Here is a 21,002-nt window from a genome sequence, read left to right as displayed (position 1 = left end):
ACACAGGAACATAGAGAGACACACAGGAACATAGAGAGACACACAGAAACATAGAGACACAGGAACATAGAGAGACACAGTAACATAGAGACACACAGGAACATAGAGAGACACACAGGAACATAGAGAGTCACACAGGAACATAGAGACACACAGGAACATAGAGACACACAGGAACATAGAGAGACACAGGAACATAGAGACACAGAAACATAGAGAGACACACAGGAACATAGAGAGACACGCAGGAACATAGAGACACAAAGGAACATAGAGAGACACACAGGAACATAGAGAGACACAGGAACATAGAGACACACAGGAACATAGAGACACAGGAACATAGAGAGACACACAGGAACATAGAGAGACACACAGGAACATAGAGAGACACACAGGAACATAGAGAGACAGGAACATAGAGAGACACACAGGAACATAGAGAGACACACAGGAACATAGAGACACACAGGAACATAGAGAGACACAGGAACATAGAGACACACAGGAACATAGAGACACACAGGAACATAGAGACACACAGGAACATAGAGAGACACAGGAACATAGAGACACACAGGAACATAGAGAGACACACAGGAACATAGAGAGACACACAGGAACATAGAGAGACAGGAACATAGAGAGACACACAGGAACATAGAGAGACACACAGGAACATAGAGACACACAGGAACATAGAGACACACAGGAACATAGAGACACAAAGGAACATAGAGAGACACACAGGAACATAGAGACACACAGGAACATAGAGACACACAGGAACATAGAGTCACACAGGAACATAGAGACACACAGGAATATAGAGACACAAAGGAACATAGAGAGACACACAGGAACATAGAGACACACAGAAACATAGAGACACAAAGGAACATAGAGAGACACACAGGAACATAGAGAGACACACAGGAACATAGAGACACACAGGAACATAGAGACACACAGGAACATAGAGAGACACACAGGAACATAGAGAGAGACACAGGAACATAGAGAGACAGGAACATAGAGACACACAGGAACATAGAGAGACATACAGGAACATAGAGAGACACACAGGAACATAGAAAGACACACAGGAAGATAGAGAGACACAGGAACATAGAGAGACATACAGGAACATAGAGACACACAGGAACATAGAGACACACAGAAACAGAGAGAGACACACAGGAACATAGAGAGACACACAGGAACATAGAGAGACATACAGGAACAGAAAGAGTCACACAGGAACATAGAGACACACAGGAACATAGAGACACACAGGAACATAGAGATACACACAGGAACATAGAGAGACACACAGGAACATAGAGATACACACAGGAACATAGAGAGACACACAGGAACATAGAGACACAGGAACATAGAGAGACACACAGGAACATAGAGACACAGGAACATAGAGAGACACACAGGAACATAGAGAGACACACAGGAACATAGAGAGATACACAGGAACATAGAGAGACACACAGGAACATAGAGACACAGGAACATAGAGACACACACAGGAACATAGAGACACACACAGGAACATAGAGACACACAGGAACATAGAGACACACAGGAACATAGAGACACACACATAACATAGAGACACACACAGGAACATAGAGACACACAGGAACATAGAGATACACACAGGAACATAGAGAGACACACAGGAACATAGAGAGACACACAGGAACATAGAGACACAGGAACATAGAGACACACACAGGAACATAGAGAGACAGGAACATAGAGAGACACACAGGAACATTGAGACACAGGAACATAGAGAGACACACAGGAACATAGAGACACAGGAACATAGAGACACACAGGAACATAGAGAGACACACAGGAACATAGAGAGACACACAGGAACATAGAGAGACACACAGGAACATAGAGAGACACACAGGAACATAGAGAGACACACAGAAACATAGAGACACAAAGGAACATAGAGAGACACACAGGAACATAGAGAGACACACAGGAACATAGAGAGACACACAGGAACATAGAGAGACACAGAGGAACATAGAGAGACAGGAACATAGAGAGACACACAGGAACATAGAGACACAGGAACATAGAGAGACAGACAGGAACATAGAGACACAAGAACATAGAGACACACAGGAACATAGAGAGACACACAGGAACATAGAGAGACACACAGGAAAATAGAGACAAACAGGAACATAGAGAGACACACAGGAACATAGAGAGACACACAGGAACATAGAGACACAGGAACATAGAGAGACACACAGGAACATAGAGAGACACACAGGAACATAGAGACACACAGGAACATAGAGAGACACAAAGGAACATAGAGAGACACACAGGAACATAGAGACACACAGGAACATAGAGAGACACAGGAACATAGAGATACAGGAACATTGAGAGACACACAGGAACATAGAGACACACAGGAACATAGAGAGACACACAGGAACATAGAGAGACACAGGAACATAGAGAGACACAGGAACATAGAGACACACAGGAACATAGAGACACACAGGAACATAGAGACACACAGGAACATAGAGACACACAGGAACATAGAGAGACAGGAACATAGAGAGACACACAGGAACATAGAGAGACACACAGGAACATAGAGAGACACACAGGAACATAGAGAGACACAGAGGAACATAGAGAGACAGGAACATAGAGAGACACACAGGAACATAGAGAGACACACAGGAACATAGAGAGATAGGAACATAGAGAGACACACAGGAACATAGAGACACAGGAACATAGAGACACAGGAACATAGAGAGACACACAGGAACATAGAGAGACACACAGGAACATAGAGACACACAGGAACATAGAGACACACAGGAACATAGAGAGACAGGAACATAGAGAGACACACAGGAACATAGAGAGACACACAGGAACATAGAGAGACACACAGGAACGTAGAGAGACACACAGGAACATAGAGAGACAGGAACATTGAGAGACACACAGAAACATAGAGAGACACACAGAAACATAGAGAGACACACAGAAACATAGAGAGACACACAGGAACATAGAGAGACACACAGGAACATAGAGAGACACAGGAACATAGAGAGACAGGAACATAGAGACACACAGGAACATAGAGAGACACACAGGAACATAGAGAGACACACAGGAACATAGAGATACAGGAACATAGAGACACACACAGGAACATAGAGACACACACAGGAACATAGAGACACACAGGAACATAGAGACACACAGGAACATAGAGACACACACAGGAACATAGAGACACACACAGGAACATAGAGACACACAGGAACATAGAGATACACACAGGAACATAGAGAGACACACAGGAACATAGAGAGACACACAGGAAAATAGAGACAAACAGGAACATAGAGAGACACACAGGAACATAGAGAGACACACAGGAACATAGAGACACAGGAACATAGAGAGACACACAGGAACATAGAGAGACACACAGGAACATAGAGACACACAGGAACATAGAGAGACACACAGGAACATAGAGAGACACACAGGAACATAGAGAGACACACAGGAACATAGAGAGACACAGGAACATAGAGAGACACACAGGAACATAGAGAGACACACAGGAACATAGAGTCACACAGGATCATAGAGAGACACACAGGAACATAGAGAGACACAAAGGAACATAGAGAGACACACAGGAACATAGAGACACACAGGAACATAGAGAGACACAGGAACATAGAGACACAGGAACATAGAGAGACACACAGGAACATAGATAGACACACAGGAACATAGAGACACACAGGAACATAGAGAGACACACAGGAACATAGAGAGACACACAGGAACATAGAGAGACAGGAACATAGAGAGACACAGGAACATAGAGACACAGGAACATAGAGAGACACACAGGAACATAGAGAGACACACAGGAACATAGAGAGACTCACAGGAACATAGAGAGACAGGAACATAGAGAGACACACAGGAACATAGAGACACAGGAACATAGAGACACAGGAACATAGAGAGACACACAGGAACATAGAGAGACACAGGAACATAGAGACACAGGAACATAGAGAGACGGGAACATAGAGACACACAGGAACATAGAGAGACACACAGGAACATAGAGAGACACACAGGAACATAGAGAGACACACAGGAACATAGAGACACACAGGAACATAGAGACACACAGGAACATAGAGACACACAGGAACATAGAGAGACACACAGGAACATAGAGAGACACACAGGAACATAGAGAGACAGGAACATAGAGAGACACACAGGAACATAGAGACACAGGAACATAGAGACACAGGAACATTGAGAGACACACAGGAACATAGAGACACACAGGAACATAGAGAGACACACAGGAACATAGAGAGACACACAGGAACATAGAGAGACACAGGAACATAGAGACACACAGGAACATAGAGACACACAGGAACATAGAGACACACAGGAACATAGAGACACACAGGAACATAGAGAGACAGGAACATAGAGAGACACACAGGAACATAGAGAGACACACAGGAACATAGAGAGACAGGAACATAGAGAGACACACAGGAACATAGAGACACAGGAACATAGAGACACAGGAACATAGAGAGACACACAGGAACATAGAGAGACACACAGGAACATAGAGACACACAGGAACATAGAGACACACAGGAACATAGAGAGACAGGAACATAGAGAGACACACAGGAACATAGAGAGACAGGAACATTGAGAGACACACAGAAACATAGAGAGACACACAGAAACATAGAGAGACACACAGAAACATAGAGAGACACACAGGAACATAGAGAGACACACAGGAACATAGAGAGACACAGGAACATAGAGAGACAGGAACATAGAGACACACAGGAACATAGAGAGACACACAGGAACATAGAGATTCAGGAACATAGAGACACACACAGGAACATAGAGACACACACAGGAACATAGAGACACACAGGAACATAGAGACACACAGGAACATAGAGACACACACAGGAACATAGAGACACACACAGGAACATAGAGACACACAGGAACATAGAGATACACACAGGAACATAGAGAGACACACAGGAACATAGAGAGACACACAGGAACATAGAGACACAGGAACATAGAGACACACACAGGAACATAGAGAGACAGGAACATAGAGAGACACACAGGAACATTGAGACACAGGAACATAGAGAGACACACAGGAACATAGAGACACAGGAACATAGAGACACACAGGAACATAGAGAGACAAACAGGAACATAGAGAGACACACAGGAACATAGAGAGACACACAGGAACATAGAGAGACACACAGGAACATAGAGAGACACACAGGAACATAGAGAGACACACAGAAACATAGAGACACAGGAACATAGAGAGACACAGTAACATAGAGACACACAGGAACATAGAGAGACACACAGGAACATAGAGAGTCACACAGGAACATAGAGACACACAGGAACATAGAGACACACAGGAACATAGAGAGACACAGGAACATAGAGACACAGAAACATAGAGAGACACACAGGAACATAGAGAGACACGCAGGAACATAGAGACACAAAGGAACATAGAGAGACACACAGGAACATAGAGAGACACAGGAACATAGAGACACACAGGAACATAGAGACACAGGAACATAGAGAGACACACAGGAACATAGAGAGACACACAGGAACATAGAGAGACAGGAACATAGAGAGACACACAGGAACATAGAGAGACACACAGGAACATAGAGACACACAGGAACATAGAGATACACAGGAACATAGAGACACACAGGAACATAGAGACACAGGAACATAGAGAGACACACAGGAACATAGAGAGACACACAGGAACATAGAGAGACACACAGGAACATAGAGAGACAGGAACATAGAGAGACACACAGGAACATAGAGAGACACACAGGAACATAGAGACACACAGGAACATAGAGACACACAGGAACATAGAGACACAAAGGAACATAGAGAGACACACAGGAACATAGAGACACACAGGAACATAGAGACACAAAGGAACATAGAGAGACACACAGGAACATAGAGACACACAGAAACATAGAGACACAAAGGAACATAGAGAGACACACAGGAACATAGAGAGACACACAGGAACATAGAGACACACAGGAACATAGAGACACACAGGAACATAGAGAGACACACAGGAACATAGAGAGACACACAGGAACATAGAGAGACAGGAACATAGAGACACACAGGAACATAGAGAGACATACAGGAACATAGAGGGACACACAGGAACATAGAGACACACAGGAACATAGAGAGACACACAGGAAGATAGAGAGACACAGGAACATAGAGAGACATACAGGAACATAGAGAGACACACAGGAACATAGAGACACACAGGAACATAGAGACACACAGGAACATAGAAAGACACACAGGAAGATAGAGAGACACAGGAACATAGAGAGACATACAGGAACATAGAGACACACAGGAACATAGAGACACACAGAAACAGAGAGAGACACACAGGAACATAGAGAGACACACAGGAACATAGAGAGACATACAGGAACAGAAAGAGTCACACAGGAACATAGAGACACACAGGAACATAGAGACACACAGGAACATAGAGATACACACAGGAACATAGAGAGACACACAGGAACATAGAGATACACACAGGAACATAGAGAGACACACAGGAACATAGAGAGACACAGGAACATAGAGAGACACAGGAACATAGAGACACACAGGAACATAGAGAGACACACAGGAACATAGAGAGACACACAGGAACATAGAGAGACACACAGGAACATAGAGAGACAGGAACATAGAGAGACACACAGGAACATAGAGAGACACACAGGAACATAGAGAGACACACAGGAACATAGAGAGATACACAGAAACATAGAGACACAGGAACATAGAGAGACACACAGGAACATAGAGAGACACACAGGAACATAGAGAGACACACAGGAACATAGAGAGACAGGAACATAGAGAGACACACAGGAACATAGAGAGACACACAGGAACATAGAGACACACAGGAACATAGAGATACACAGGAACATAGAGACACACAGGAACATAGAGACACAGGAACATAGAGAGACACACAGGAACATAGAGAGACACACAGGAACATAGAGAGACACACAGGAACATAGAGAGACACACAGGAACATAGAGAGACACACAGGAACATAGAGACACACAGGAACATAGAGACACACAGGAACATAGAGACACAAAGGAACATAGAGAGACACACAGGAACATAGAGACACACAGGAACATAGAGACACAAAGGAACATAGAGAGACACACAGGAACATAGAGACACACAGAAACATAGAGACACAAAGGAACATAGAGAGACACACAGGAACATAGAGAGACACACAGGAACATAGAGACACACAGGAACATAGAGACACACAGGAACATAGAGAGACACACAGGAACATAGAGAGACACACAGGAACATAGAGAGACAGGAACATAGAGACACACAGGAACATAGAGAGACATACAGGAACATAGAGGGACACACAGGAACATAGAGACACACAGGAACATAGAGAGACACACAGGAAGATAGAGAGACACAGGAACATAGAGAGACATACAGGAACATAGAGAGACACACAGGAACATAGAGACACACAGGAACATAGAGACACACAGGAACATAGAAAGACACACAGGAAGATAGAGAGACACAGGAACATAGAGAGACATACAGGAACATAGAGACACACAGGAACATAGAGAGACACACAGGAACATAGAGAGACACACAGGAACATAGAGAGACACACAGGAACATAGAGAGATACAAAGGAACATTGAGAGACAGGAACATAGAGAGACACACAGGAACATAGAGAGACACACAGGAACATAGAGAGATACACAGGAACATAGAGAGACACACAGGAACATAGAGACACAGGAACATAGAGAGACACAGGAACATAGAGAGATACACAGGAACATAGAGACACACAGGAACATAGAGATACACACAGGAACATAGAGAGACACACAGGAACATAGAGACACAGGAACATAGAGAGACACACAGGAACATAGAGACACAGGAACATAGAGAGACACACAGGAACATAGAGAGACACACAGGAACATAGAGAGATACACAGGAACATAGAGAGACACACAGGAACATAGAGACACAGGAACATAGAGACACACACAGGAACATAGAGACACACACAGGAACATAGAGACACACAGGAACATAGAGACACACAGGAACATAGAGACACACACATAACATAGAGACACACACAGGAACATAGAGACACACAGGAACATAGAGATACACACAGGAACATAGAGACACACAGGAACATAGAGATACACACAGGAACATAGAGAGACACACAGGAACATAGAGAGACACACAGGAACATAGAGACACAGGAACATAGAGACACACACAGGAACATAGAGAGACAGGAACATAGAGAGACACACAGGAACATTGAGACACAGGAACATAGAGAGACACACAGGAACATAGAGACACAGGAACATAGAGACACACAGGAACATAGAGAGACACACAGGAACATAGAGAGACACACAGGAACATAGAGAGACACACAGGAACATAGAGAGACACACAGGAACATAGAGAGACACACAGAAACATAGAGACACAAAGGAACATAGAGAGACACACAGGAACATAGAGACACACAGGAACATAGAGACACACAGGAACATAGAGAGACAGGAACATAGAGAGACACACAGGAACATAGAGAGACACACAGGAACGTAGAGAGACACACAGGAACATAGAGAGACAGGAACATTGAGAGACACACAGAAACATAGAGAGACACACAGAAACATAGAGAGACACACAGAAACATAGAGAGACACACAGGAACATAGAGAGACACACAGGAACATAGAGAGACACACAGGAAAATAGAGACAAACAGGAACATAGAGAGACACACAGGAACATAGAGAGACACACAGGAACATAGAGATACAGGAACATAGAGACACACACAGGAACATAGAGACACACACAGGAACATAGAGACACACAGGAACATAGAGACACACAGGAACATAGAGACACACACAGGAACATAGAGACACACACAGGAACATAGAGACACACAGGAACATAGAGATACACACAGGAACATAGAGAGACACACAGGAACATAGAGAGACACACAGGAAAATAGAGACAAACAGGAACATAGAGAGACACACAGGAACATAGAGAGACACACAGGAACATAGAGACACAGGAACATAGAGAGACACACAGGAACATAGAGAGACACACAGGAACATAGAGACACACAGGAACATAGAGAGACACACAGGAACATAGAGAGACACACAGGAACATAGAGAGACACACAGGAACATAGAGAGACACAGGAACATAGAGAGACACACAGGAACATAGAGAGACACACAGGAACATAGAGTCACACAGGATCATAGAGAGACACACAGGAACATAGAGAGACACAAAGGAACATAGAGAGACACACAGGAACATAGAGACACACAGGAACATAGAGAGACACAGGAACATAGAGACACAGGAACATAGAGAGACACACAGGAACATAGATAGACACACAGGAACATAGAGACACACAGGAACATAGAGAGACACACAGGAACATAGAGAGACACACAGGAACATAGAGAGACAGGAACATAGAGAGACACAGGAACATAGAGACACAGGAACATAGAGAGACACACAGGAACATAGAGAGACACACAGGAACATAGAGAGACTCACAGGAACATAGAGAGACAGGAACATAGAGAGACACACAGGAACATAGAGACACAGGAACATAGAGACACAGGAACATAGAGAGACACACAGGAACATAGAGAGACACAGGAACATAGAGACACAGGAACATAGAGAGACGGGAACATAGAGACACACAGGAACATAGAGAGACACACAGGAACATAGAGAGACACACAGGAACATAGAGACACACAGGAACATAGAGACACACAGGAACATAGAGACACACAGGAACATAGAGACACACAGGAACATAGAGAGACACACAGGAACATAGAGAGACACACAGGAACATAGAGAGACAGGAACATAGAGAGACAGGAACATAGAGAGACACACAGGAACATAGAGACACAGGAACATTGAGAGACACACAGGAACATAGAGAGACACACAGGAACATAGAGAGACACACAGGAACATAGAGAGACACAGGAACATAGAGACACACAGGAACATAGAGACACACAGGAACATAGAGACACACAGGAACATAGAGACACACAGGAACATAGAGACACACAGGAACATAGAGACACACAGGAACATAGAGAGACAGGAACATAGAGAGACACACAGGAACATAGAGAGACACACAGGAACATAGAGAGACACAGAGGAACATAGAGAGACAGGAACATAGAGAGACACACAGGAACATAGAGAGACACACAGGAACATAGAGAGACACACAGGAACATAGAGAGACACACAGGAACATAGAGAGACACACAGGAACATAGAGAGACACACAGGAACATAGAGAGACACAGAGGAACATAGAGAGACAGGAACATAGAGAGACACACAGGAACATAGAGAGACACACAGGAACATAGAGAGACAGGAACATAGAGAGACACACAGGAACATAGAGACACAGGAACATAGAGACACAGGAACATAGAGAGACACACAGGAACATAGAGAGACACACAGGAACATAGAAAGACACACAGGAACGTAGAGAGACACACAGGAACATAGAGAGACAGGAACATTGAGAGACACACAGAAACATAGAGAGACACACAGAAACATAGAGAGACACACAGAAACATAGAGAGACACACAGGAACATAGAGAGACACACAGGAACATAGAGAGACACAGGAACATAGAGAGACAGGAACATAGAGACACACAGGAACATAGAGAGACACACAGGAACATAGAGAGACACACAGGAACATAGAGATTCAGGAACATAGAGACACACACAGGAACATAGAGACACACACAGGAACATAGAGACACACAGGAACATAGAGACACACAGGAACATAGAGACACACACAGGAACATAGAGACACACACAGGAACATAGAGACACACAGGAACATAGAGATACACACAGGAACATAGAGAGACACACAGGAACATAGAGAGACACACAGGAACATAGAGACACAGGAACATAGAGACACACACAGGAACATAGAGAGACAGGAACATAGAGAGACACACAGGAACATTGAGACACAGGAACATAGAGAGACACACAGGAACATAGAGACACACAGGAACATAGAGAGACACACAGGAACATAGAGAGACACACAGGAACATAGAGAGACACACAGGAACATAGAGAGACACACAGGAACATAGAGAGACACACAGGAACATAGAGAGACACACAGAAACATAGAGACACAGGAACATAGAGAGACACAGTAACATAGAGACACACAGGAACATAGAGAGACACACAGGAACATAGAGAGTCACACAGGAACATAGAGACACACAGGAACATAGAGACACACAGGAACATAGAGAGACACAGGAACATAGAGACACAGAAACATAGAGAGACACACAGGAACATAGAGAGACACGCAGGAACATAGAGACACAAAGGAACATAGAGAGACACACAGGAACATAGAGAGACACAGGAACATAGAGACACACAGGAACATAGAGACACAGGAACATAGAGAGACACACAGGAACATAGAGAGACACACAGGAACATAGAGAGACACACAGGAACATAGAGAGACAGGAACATAGAGAGACACACAGGAACATAGAGAGACACACAGGAACATAGAGACACACAGGAACATAGAGATACACAGGAACATAGAGACACACAGGAACATAGAGACACAGGAACATAGAGAGACACACAGGAACATAGAGAGACACACAGGAACATAGAGAGACACACAGGAACATAGAGAGACAGGAACATAGAGAGACACACAGGAACATAGAGAGACACACAGGAACATAGAGACACACAGGAACATAGAGACACACAGGAACATAGAGACACAAAGGAACATAGAGAGACACACAGGAACATAGAGACACACAGGAACATAGAGACACAAAGGAACATAGAGAGACACACAGGAACATAGAGACACACAGAAACATAGAGACACAAAGGAACATAGAGAGACACACAGGAACATAGAGAGACACACAGGAACATAGAGACACACAGGAACATAGAGACACACAGGAACATAGAGAGACACACAGGAACATAGAGAGACACACAGGAACATAGAGAGACAGGAACATAGAGACACACAGGAACATAGAGAGACATACAGGAACATAGAGGGACACACAGGAACATAGAGACACACAGGAACATAGAGAGACACACAGGAAGATAGAGAGACACAGGAACATAGAGAGACATACAGGAACATAGAGAGACACACAGGAACATAGAGACACACAGGAACATAGAGACACACAGGAACATAGAAAGACACACAGGAACATAGAGAGACACAGGAACATAGAGAGACATACAGGAACATAGAGACACACAGGAACATAGAGACACACAGAAACAGAGAGAGACACACAGGAACATAGAGAGACACACAGGAACATAGAGAGACATACAGGAACAGAAAGAGTCACACAGGAACATAGAGACACACAGGAACATAGAGACACACAGGAACATAGAGATACACACAGGAACATAGAGAGACACACAGGAACATAGAGATACACACAGGAACATAGAGAGACACACAGGAACATAGAGAGACACAGGAACATAGAGAGACACAGGAACATAGAGACACACAGGAACATAGAGAGACACACAGGAACATAGAGAGACACACAGGAACATAGAGAGACACACAGGAACATAGAGAGATACAAAGGAACATTGAGAGACAGGAACATAGAGAGACACACAGGAACATAGAGAGACACACAGGAACATAGAGAGATACACAGGAACATAGAGAGACACACAGGAACATAGAGACACAGGAACATAGAGAGACACACAGGAACATAGAGAGATACACAGGAACATAGAGACACACAGGAACATAGAGATACACACAGGAACATAGAGAGACACACAGGAACATAGAGACACAGGAACATAGAGAGACACACAGGAACATAGAGACACAGGAACATAGAGAGACACACAGGAACATAGAGAGACACACAGGAACATAGAGAGATACACAGGAACATAGAGAGACACACAGGAACATAGAGACACAGGAACATAGAGACACACACAGGAACATAGAGACACACACAGGAACATAGAGACACACAGGAACATAGAGACACACAGGAACATAGAGACACACACATAACATAGAGACACACACAGGAACATAGAGACACACAGGAACATAGAGATACACACAGGAACATAGAGACACACAGGAACATAGAGATACACACAGGAACATAGAGAGACACACAGGAACATAGAGAGACACACAGGAACATAGAGACACAGGAACATAGAGACACACACAGGAACATAGAGAGACAGGAACATAGAGAGACACACAGGAACATTGAGACACAGGAACATAGAGAGACACACAGGAACATAGAGAGACACACAGGAACATAGAGACACACAGGAACATAGAGAGACACACAGGAACATAGAGAGACACACAGGAACATAGAGAGACACACAGGAACATAGAGAGACACACAGAAACATAGAGACACAAAGGAACATAGAGAGACACACAGGAACATAGAGAGACACACAGGAACATAGAGAGACACACAGGAACATAGAGAGACACAGAGGAACATAGAGAGACAGGAACATAGAGAGACACACAGGAACATAGAGACACAGGAACATAGAGAGACAGACAGGAACATAGAGACACAAGAACATAGAGACACACAGGAACATAGAGAGACACACAGGAACATAGAGAGACACACAGGAAAATAGAGACAAACAGGAACATAGAGAGACACACAGGAACATAGAGAGACACACAGGAACATAGAGACACAGGAACATAGAGAGACACACAGGAACATAGAGAGACACACAGGAACATAGAGACACACAGGAACATAGAGAGACACACAGGAACATAGAGAGACACACAGGAACATAGAGAGACACACAGGAACATAGAGAGACACAGGAACATAGAGAGACACACAGGAACATAGAGAGACACACAGGAACATAGAGTCACACAGGATCATAGAGAGACACACAGGAACATAGAGAGACACAAAGGAACATAGAGAGACACACAGGAACATAGAGACACACAGGAACATAGAGAGACACAGGAACATAGAGAAACAGGAACATAGAGAGACACACAGGAACATAGATAGACACACAGGAACATAGAGACACACAGGAACATAGAGAGACACACAGGAACATAGAGACACACAGGAACATAGAGAGACACACAGGAACATAGAGAGACACACAGGAACATAGAGAGACAGGAACATAGAGAGACACAGGAACATAGAGACACAGGAACATAGAGAGACACACAGGAACATAGAGAGACACACAGGAACATAGAGAGACTCACAGGAACATAGAGAGACAGGAACATAGAGAGACACACAGGAACATAGAGACACAGGAACATAGAGACACAGGAACATAGAGAGACACACAGGAACATAGAGAGACACAGGAACATAGAGACACAGGAACATAGAGAGACGGGAACATAGAGACACACAGGAACATAGAGAGACACACAGGAACATAGAGACACACAGGAACATAGAGACACACAGGAACATAGAGACACACAGGAACATAGAGACACACAGGAACATAGAGAGACACACAGGAACATAGAGAGACACACAGGAACATAGAGAGACAGGAACATAGAGAGACACACAGGAACATAGAGACACAGGAACATAGAGACACAGGAACATTGAGAGACACACAGGAACATAGAGACACACAGGAACATAGAGAGACACACAGGAACATAGAGAGACACACAGGAACATAGAGAGACACAGGAACATAGAGACACACAGGAACATAGAGACACACAGGAACATAGAGACACACAGGAACATAGAGACACACAGGAACATAGAGAGACAGGAACATAGAGAGACACACAGGAACATAGAGAGACACACAGGAACATAGAGAGACACACAGGAACATAGAGAGACACAGAGGAACATAGAGAGACAGGAACATAGAGAGACACACAGGAACATAGAGAGACACACAGGAACATAGAGAGACAGGAACATAGAGAGACACACAGGAACATAGAGACACAGGAACATAGAGACACAGGAACATAGAGAGACACACAGGAACATAGAGAGACACACAGGAACATAGAGACACACAGGAACATAGAGACACACAGGAACATAGAGAGACAGGAACATAGAGAGACACACAGGAACATAGAGAGACACACAGGAACATAGAGAGACACACAGGAACATAGAGAGACACACAGGAACATAGAGACACACAGGAACATAGAGAGACAGGAACATAGAGAGACACACAGGAACATAGAGAGACACACAGGAACGTAGAGAGACACACAGGAACATAGAGAGACAGGAACATTGAGAGACACACAGAAACATAGAGAGACACACAGAAACATAGAGAGACACACAGAAACATAGAGAGACACACAGGAACATAGAGAGACATACAGGAACATAGAGAGACACACAGGAACATAGAGACACACAGGAACATAGAGACACACAGGAACATAGAAAGACACACAGGAAGATAGAGAGACACAGGAACATAGAGAGACACACAGGAACATAGAGACACACAGAAACAGAGAGAGACACACAGGAACATAGAGAGACACACAGGAACATAGAGAGACATACAGGAACAGAAAGAGTCACACAGGAACATAGAGACACACAGGAACATAGAGACACACAGGAACATAGAGATACACACAGGAACATAGAGAGACACACAGGAACATAGAGATACACACAGGAACATAGAGAGACACACAGGAACATAGAGACACAGGAACATAGAGAGACACACAGGAACATAGAGACACAGGAACATAGAGAGACACACAGGAACATAGAGAGACACACAGGAACATAGAGAGACACACAGGAACATAGAGAGACACAGGAACATAGAGAGACACACAGGAACATAGAGAGACACACAGGAACATAGAGTCACACAGGATCATAGAGAGACACACAGGAACATAGAGAGACACACAGGAACATAGAGAGACAGGAACATAGAGACACACAGGAACATAGAGACACACAGGAACATAGAGAGACACAGGAACATAGAGACACAGGAACATAGAGAGACACACAGGAACATAGATAGACACACAGGAACATAGAGACACACAGGAACATAGAGAGACACACAGGAACATAGAGAGACACACAGGAACATAGAGAGACAGGAACATAGAGAGACACAGGAACATAGAGACACAGGAACATAGAGAGACACACAGGAACATAGAGAGACACACAGGAACATAGAGAGACTCACAGGAACATAGAGAGACAGGAACATAGAGAGACACACAGGAACATAGAGACACAGGAACATAGAGACACAGGAACATAGAGAGACACACAGGAACATAGAGAGACACAGGAACATAGAGACACAGGAACATAGAGAGACGGGAACATAGAGACACACAGGAACATAGAGAGACACACAGGAACATAGAGAGACACACAGGAACATAGAGACACACAGGAACATAGAGACACACAGGAACATAGAGACACACAGGAACATAGAGACACACAGGAACATAGAGAGACACACAGGAACATAGAGAGACACACAGGAACATAGAGAGACAGGAACATAGAGAGACACACAGGAACATAGAGACACAGGAACATAGAGACACAGGAACATAGAGAGACACACAGGAACATAGAGAGACACACAGGAACATAGAGAGACACACAGGAACATAGAGAGACAGGAACATAGAGAGACACACAGGAACATAGAGACACAGGAACATAGAGACACAGGAACATAGAGAGACACACAGGAACATAGAGACACACAGGAACATAGAGAGACACACAGGAACATAGAGAGACACAGGAACAAAGAGACACACAGGAACATAGAGAGACACAGGAACATAGAGACACACAGGAACATAGAGACACACAGGAACATAGAGACACACAGGAACATAGAGACACACAGGAACATAGAGAGACACACAGGAACATAGAGAGACACACAGGAACATAGAGAGACACACAGGAACATAGAGAGACACACAGGAACATAGAGAGACACACAGGAACATAGAGACACACAGGAACATAGAGACACACAGGAACATAGAGACACAGGAACATAGAGATACACACAGGAACATAGAGAGACACACAGGAACATAGCGAGACACACAGGAACATAGAGAGACACACAGGAACATAGAGAGACACACAGGAACATAGAGAGACACACAGGAACATAGAGAGACACACAGGAACATAGAGACACAGAAACATAGAGAGACAAAGGAACATAGAGACACACAGGAACATAGAGACACACAGGAACATAGAGACACACAGGAACATAGAGAGACACAGGAACATAGAGATACACACAGGAACATAGAGAGACACACAGGAACATAGAGAGACACACAGGAACATAGAGAGACACACAGGAACATAGAGAGACACACAGGAACATAGAGAGACAGGAACATAGAGAGACACAGGAACATAGAGACACAAGAACATAGAGAGACACACAGGAACATAGAGACACACAGGAACATAGAGACACACAGGAACATAGAGAGACACACAGGAACATAGAGAGACACACAGGAACATAGAGAGACAGGAACATAGAGAGACACACAGGAACATAGAGAGACACACAGAAACATAGAGACACACAGGAACATAGAGAGACACACAGGAACATAGAGAGACACACAGGAACATAGAGAGACAGGAACATAGAGAGACACACAGGAACATAGAGACACAGGAACATAGAGAGACACACAGGAACATAGAGAGACACACAGGAACATAGAGACACAAAGGAACATAGAGAGACACACAGGAACATAGAGAGACACACAGGAACATAGAGAGACACACAGGAACATAGAGAGACACAGGAACATAGAGAGACACACAGGAACATAGAGACACACAGGAACATAGAGAGACACACAGGAACATAGAGAGACACACAGGAACATAGAGAGGCAGGAACATAGAGAGACACACAGGAACATAGAGACACAGGAACATAGAGAGACACACAGGAACATAGAGACACACAGAACATAGAGAGACACACAGGAAGATAGAGAGACACAGGAACATAGAGAGACATACAGGAACATAGAGAGACACACAGGAACATAGAGACACACAGGAACATAGAGACACACAGGAACATAGAAAGACACACAGGAAGATAGAGAGACACAGGAACATAGAGAGACATACAGGAACATAGAGACACACAGGAACATAGAGACACACAGAAACAGAGAGAGACACACAGGAACATAGAGAGACACACAGGAACATAGAGAGACATACAGGAACAGAAAGAGTCACACAGGAACATAGAGACACACAGGAACATAGAGATACACACAGGAACATAGAGAGACACACAGGAACATAGAGAGACACACAGGAACATAGAGAGACACACAGGAACATAGAGACACAGGAACATAGAGACACACACAGGAACATAGAGACACACACAGGAACATAGAGACACACAGGAACATAGAGACACACACAGGAACATAGAGACACACAGGAACATAGAGACACAGGAACATAGAGATACACACAGGAACATAGAGAGACACACAGGAACATAGAGAGACACACAGGAACATAGAGAGACACACAGGAACATAGAGAGACACACAGGAACATAGCGAGACACACAGGAACATAGAGAGACACACAGGAACATAGAGAGACACACAGGAACATAGAGACACAGGAACATAGAGACACACACAGGAACATAGAGAGACACACAGGAACATAGAGAGACACACAGGAACATAGAGAGACACACAGGAACATAGAGAGACACACAGGAACATAGAGACACAGAAACATAGAGAGACACAGGAACACAGAGACACACAGGAACATAGAGAGACACACAGGAACATAGAGACACACAGGAACATAGAGACACACAGGAACATAGAGACACACAGGAACATAGAGAGACACAGGAACATAGAGATACACACAGGAACATAGAGAGACACACAGGAACATAGAGAGACACACAGGATCATAGAGAGACACACAGGAACATAGAGAGACACACAGGAACATAGAGAGACAGGAACATAGAGAGACACAGGAACATAGAGACACAAGAACATAGAGAGACACACAGGAACATAGAGACACACAGGAACATAGAGACACACAGGAACATAGAGAGACACACAGGAACATAGAGAGACACACAGGAACATAGAGAGACAGGAACATAGAGAGACACACAGGAACATAGAGAGACACACAGAAACATAGAGAGACACACAGGAACATAGAGAGACAGGAACATAGAGAGACACACAGGAACATAGAGACACAGGAACATAGAGAGACACACAGGAACATAGAGAGACACACAGGAACATAGAGACACACAGGAACATAGAGAGACACACAGGAACATAGAGAGACACACAGGAACATAGAGAGACACAGGAACATAGAGAGACACACAGGAACATAGAGACACACACAGGAACATAGAGACACACAGGAACATAGAGACACACAGGAACATAGAGACACACACAGGAACATAGAGACACACACAGGAACATAGAGATACACACAGGAACATAGAGAGACACACAGGAACATAGAGAGACACACAGGAACATAGAGAGACACACAGGAACATAGAGACACAGGAACATAGAGAGACACGCAGGAACATAGAGAGACACACAGGAACATAGAGACACAAAGGAACATAGAGAGACACACAGGAACATAGAGAGACACACAGGAACATAGAGAGACACACAGGAACATAGAGAGACACAGGAACATAGAGAGACACACAGGAACATAGAGACACACAGGAACATAGAGAGACACACAGGAACATAGAGAGACACACAGGAACATAGAGAGACAGGAACATAGAGAGACACACAGGAACATAGAGACACAGGAACATAGAGAGACACACAGGAACATAGAGAGACACACAGGAACATAGAGAGACAGGAACATAGAGAGACACACAGGAACATAGAGAGACACACAGAAACATAGAGAGACACACAGGAACATAGAGAGACAGGAACATAGATAGACAGTCAGGAACATAGAGACACAGGAACATAGAGAGACACACAGGAACATAGAGAGACACACAGGAACATAGAGACACAGGAACATAGAGAGACACACAGGAACATAGAGAGACACACAGGAACATAGAGACACACAGGAACATAGAGAGACACACAGGAACATAGAGAGACACACAGGAACATAGAGAGACAGGAACATAGAGAGACAGTCAGGAACATAGAGACACAGGAACATAGAGACACAGGAACATAGAGAGACACACAGGAACATAGAGAGACACACAGGAACATAGAGACACACAGGAACATAGAGACACACAGGAACATAGAGAGACAGGAACATAGAGAGACAGGAACATAGAGAGACACACAGGAACATAGAGAGACACACAGCAACATAGAGAGACACACAG

The sequence above is a fragment of the Salmo salar genome, chromosome 16, assembly GCF_965601325.2.
Source record: "Salmo salar chromosome 16, fSalSal1, whole genome shotgun sequence".
Classification (NCBI taxonomy): Eukaryota; Metazoa; Chordata; class Actinopteri; order Salmoniformes; family Salmonidae; genus Salmo; species Salmo salar.
The sequence above is the reverse complement of the archived record's forward strand: the minus strand, read 5'-3'. Positions refer to the sequence as shown.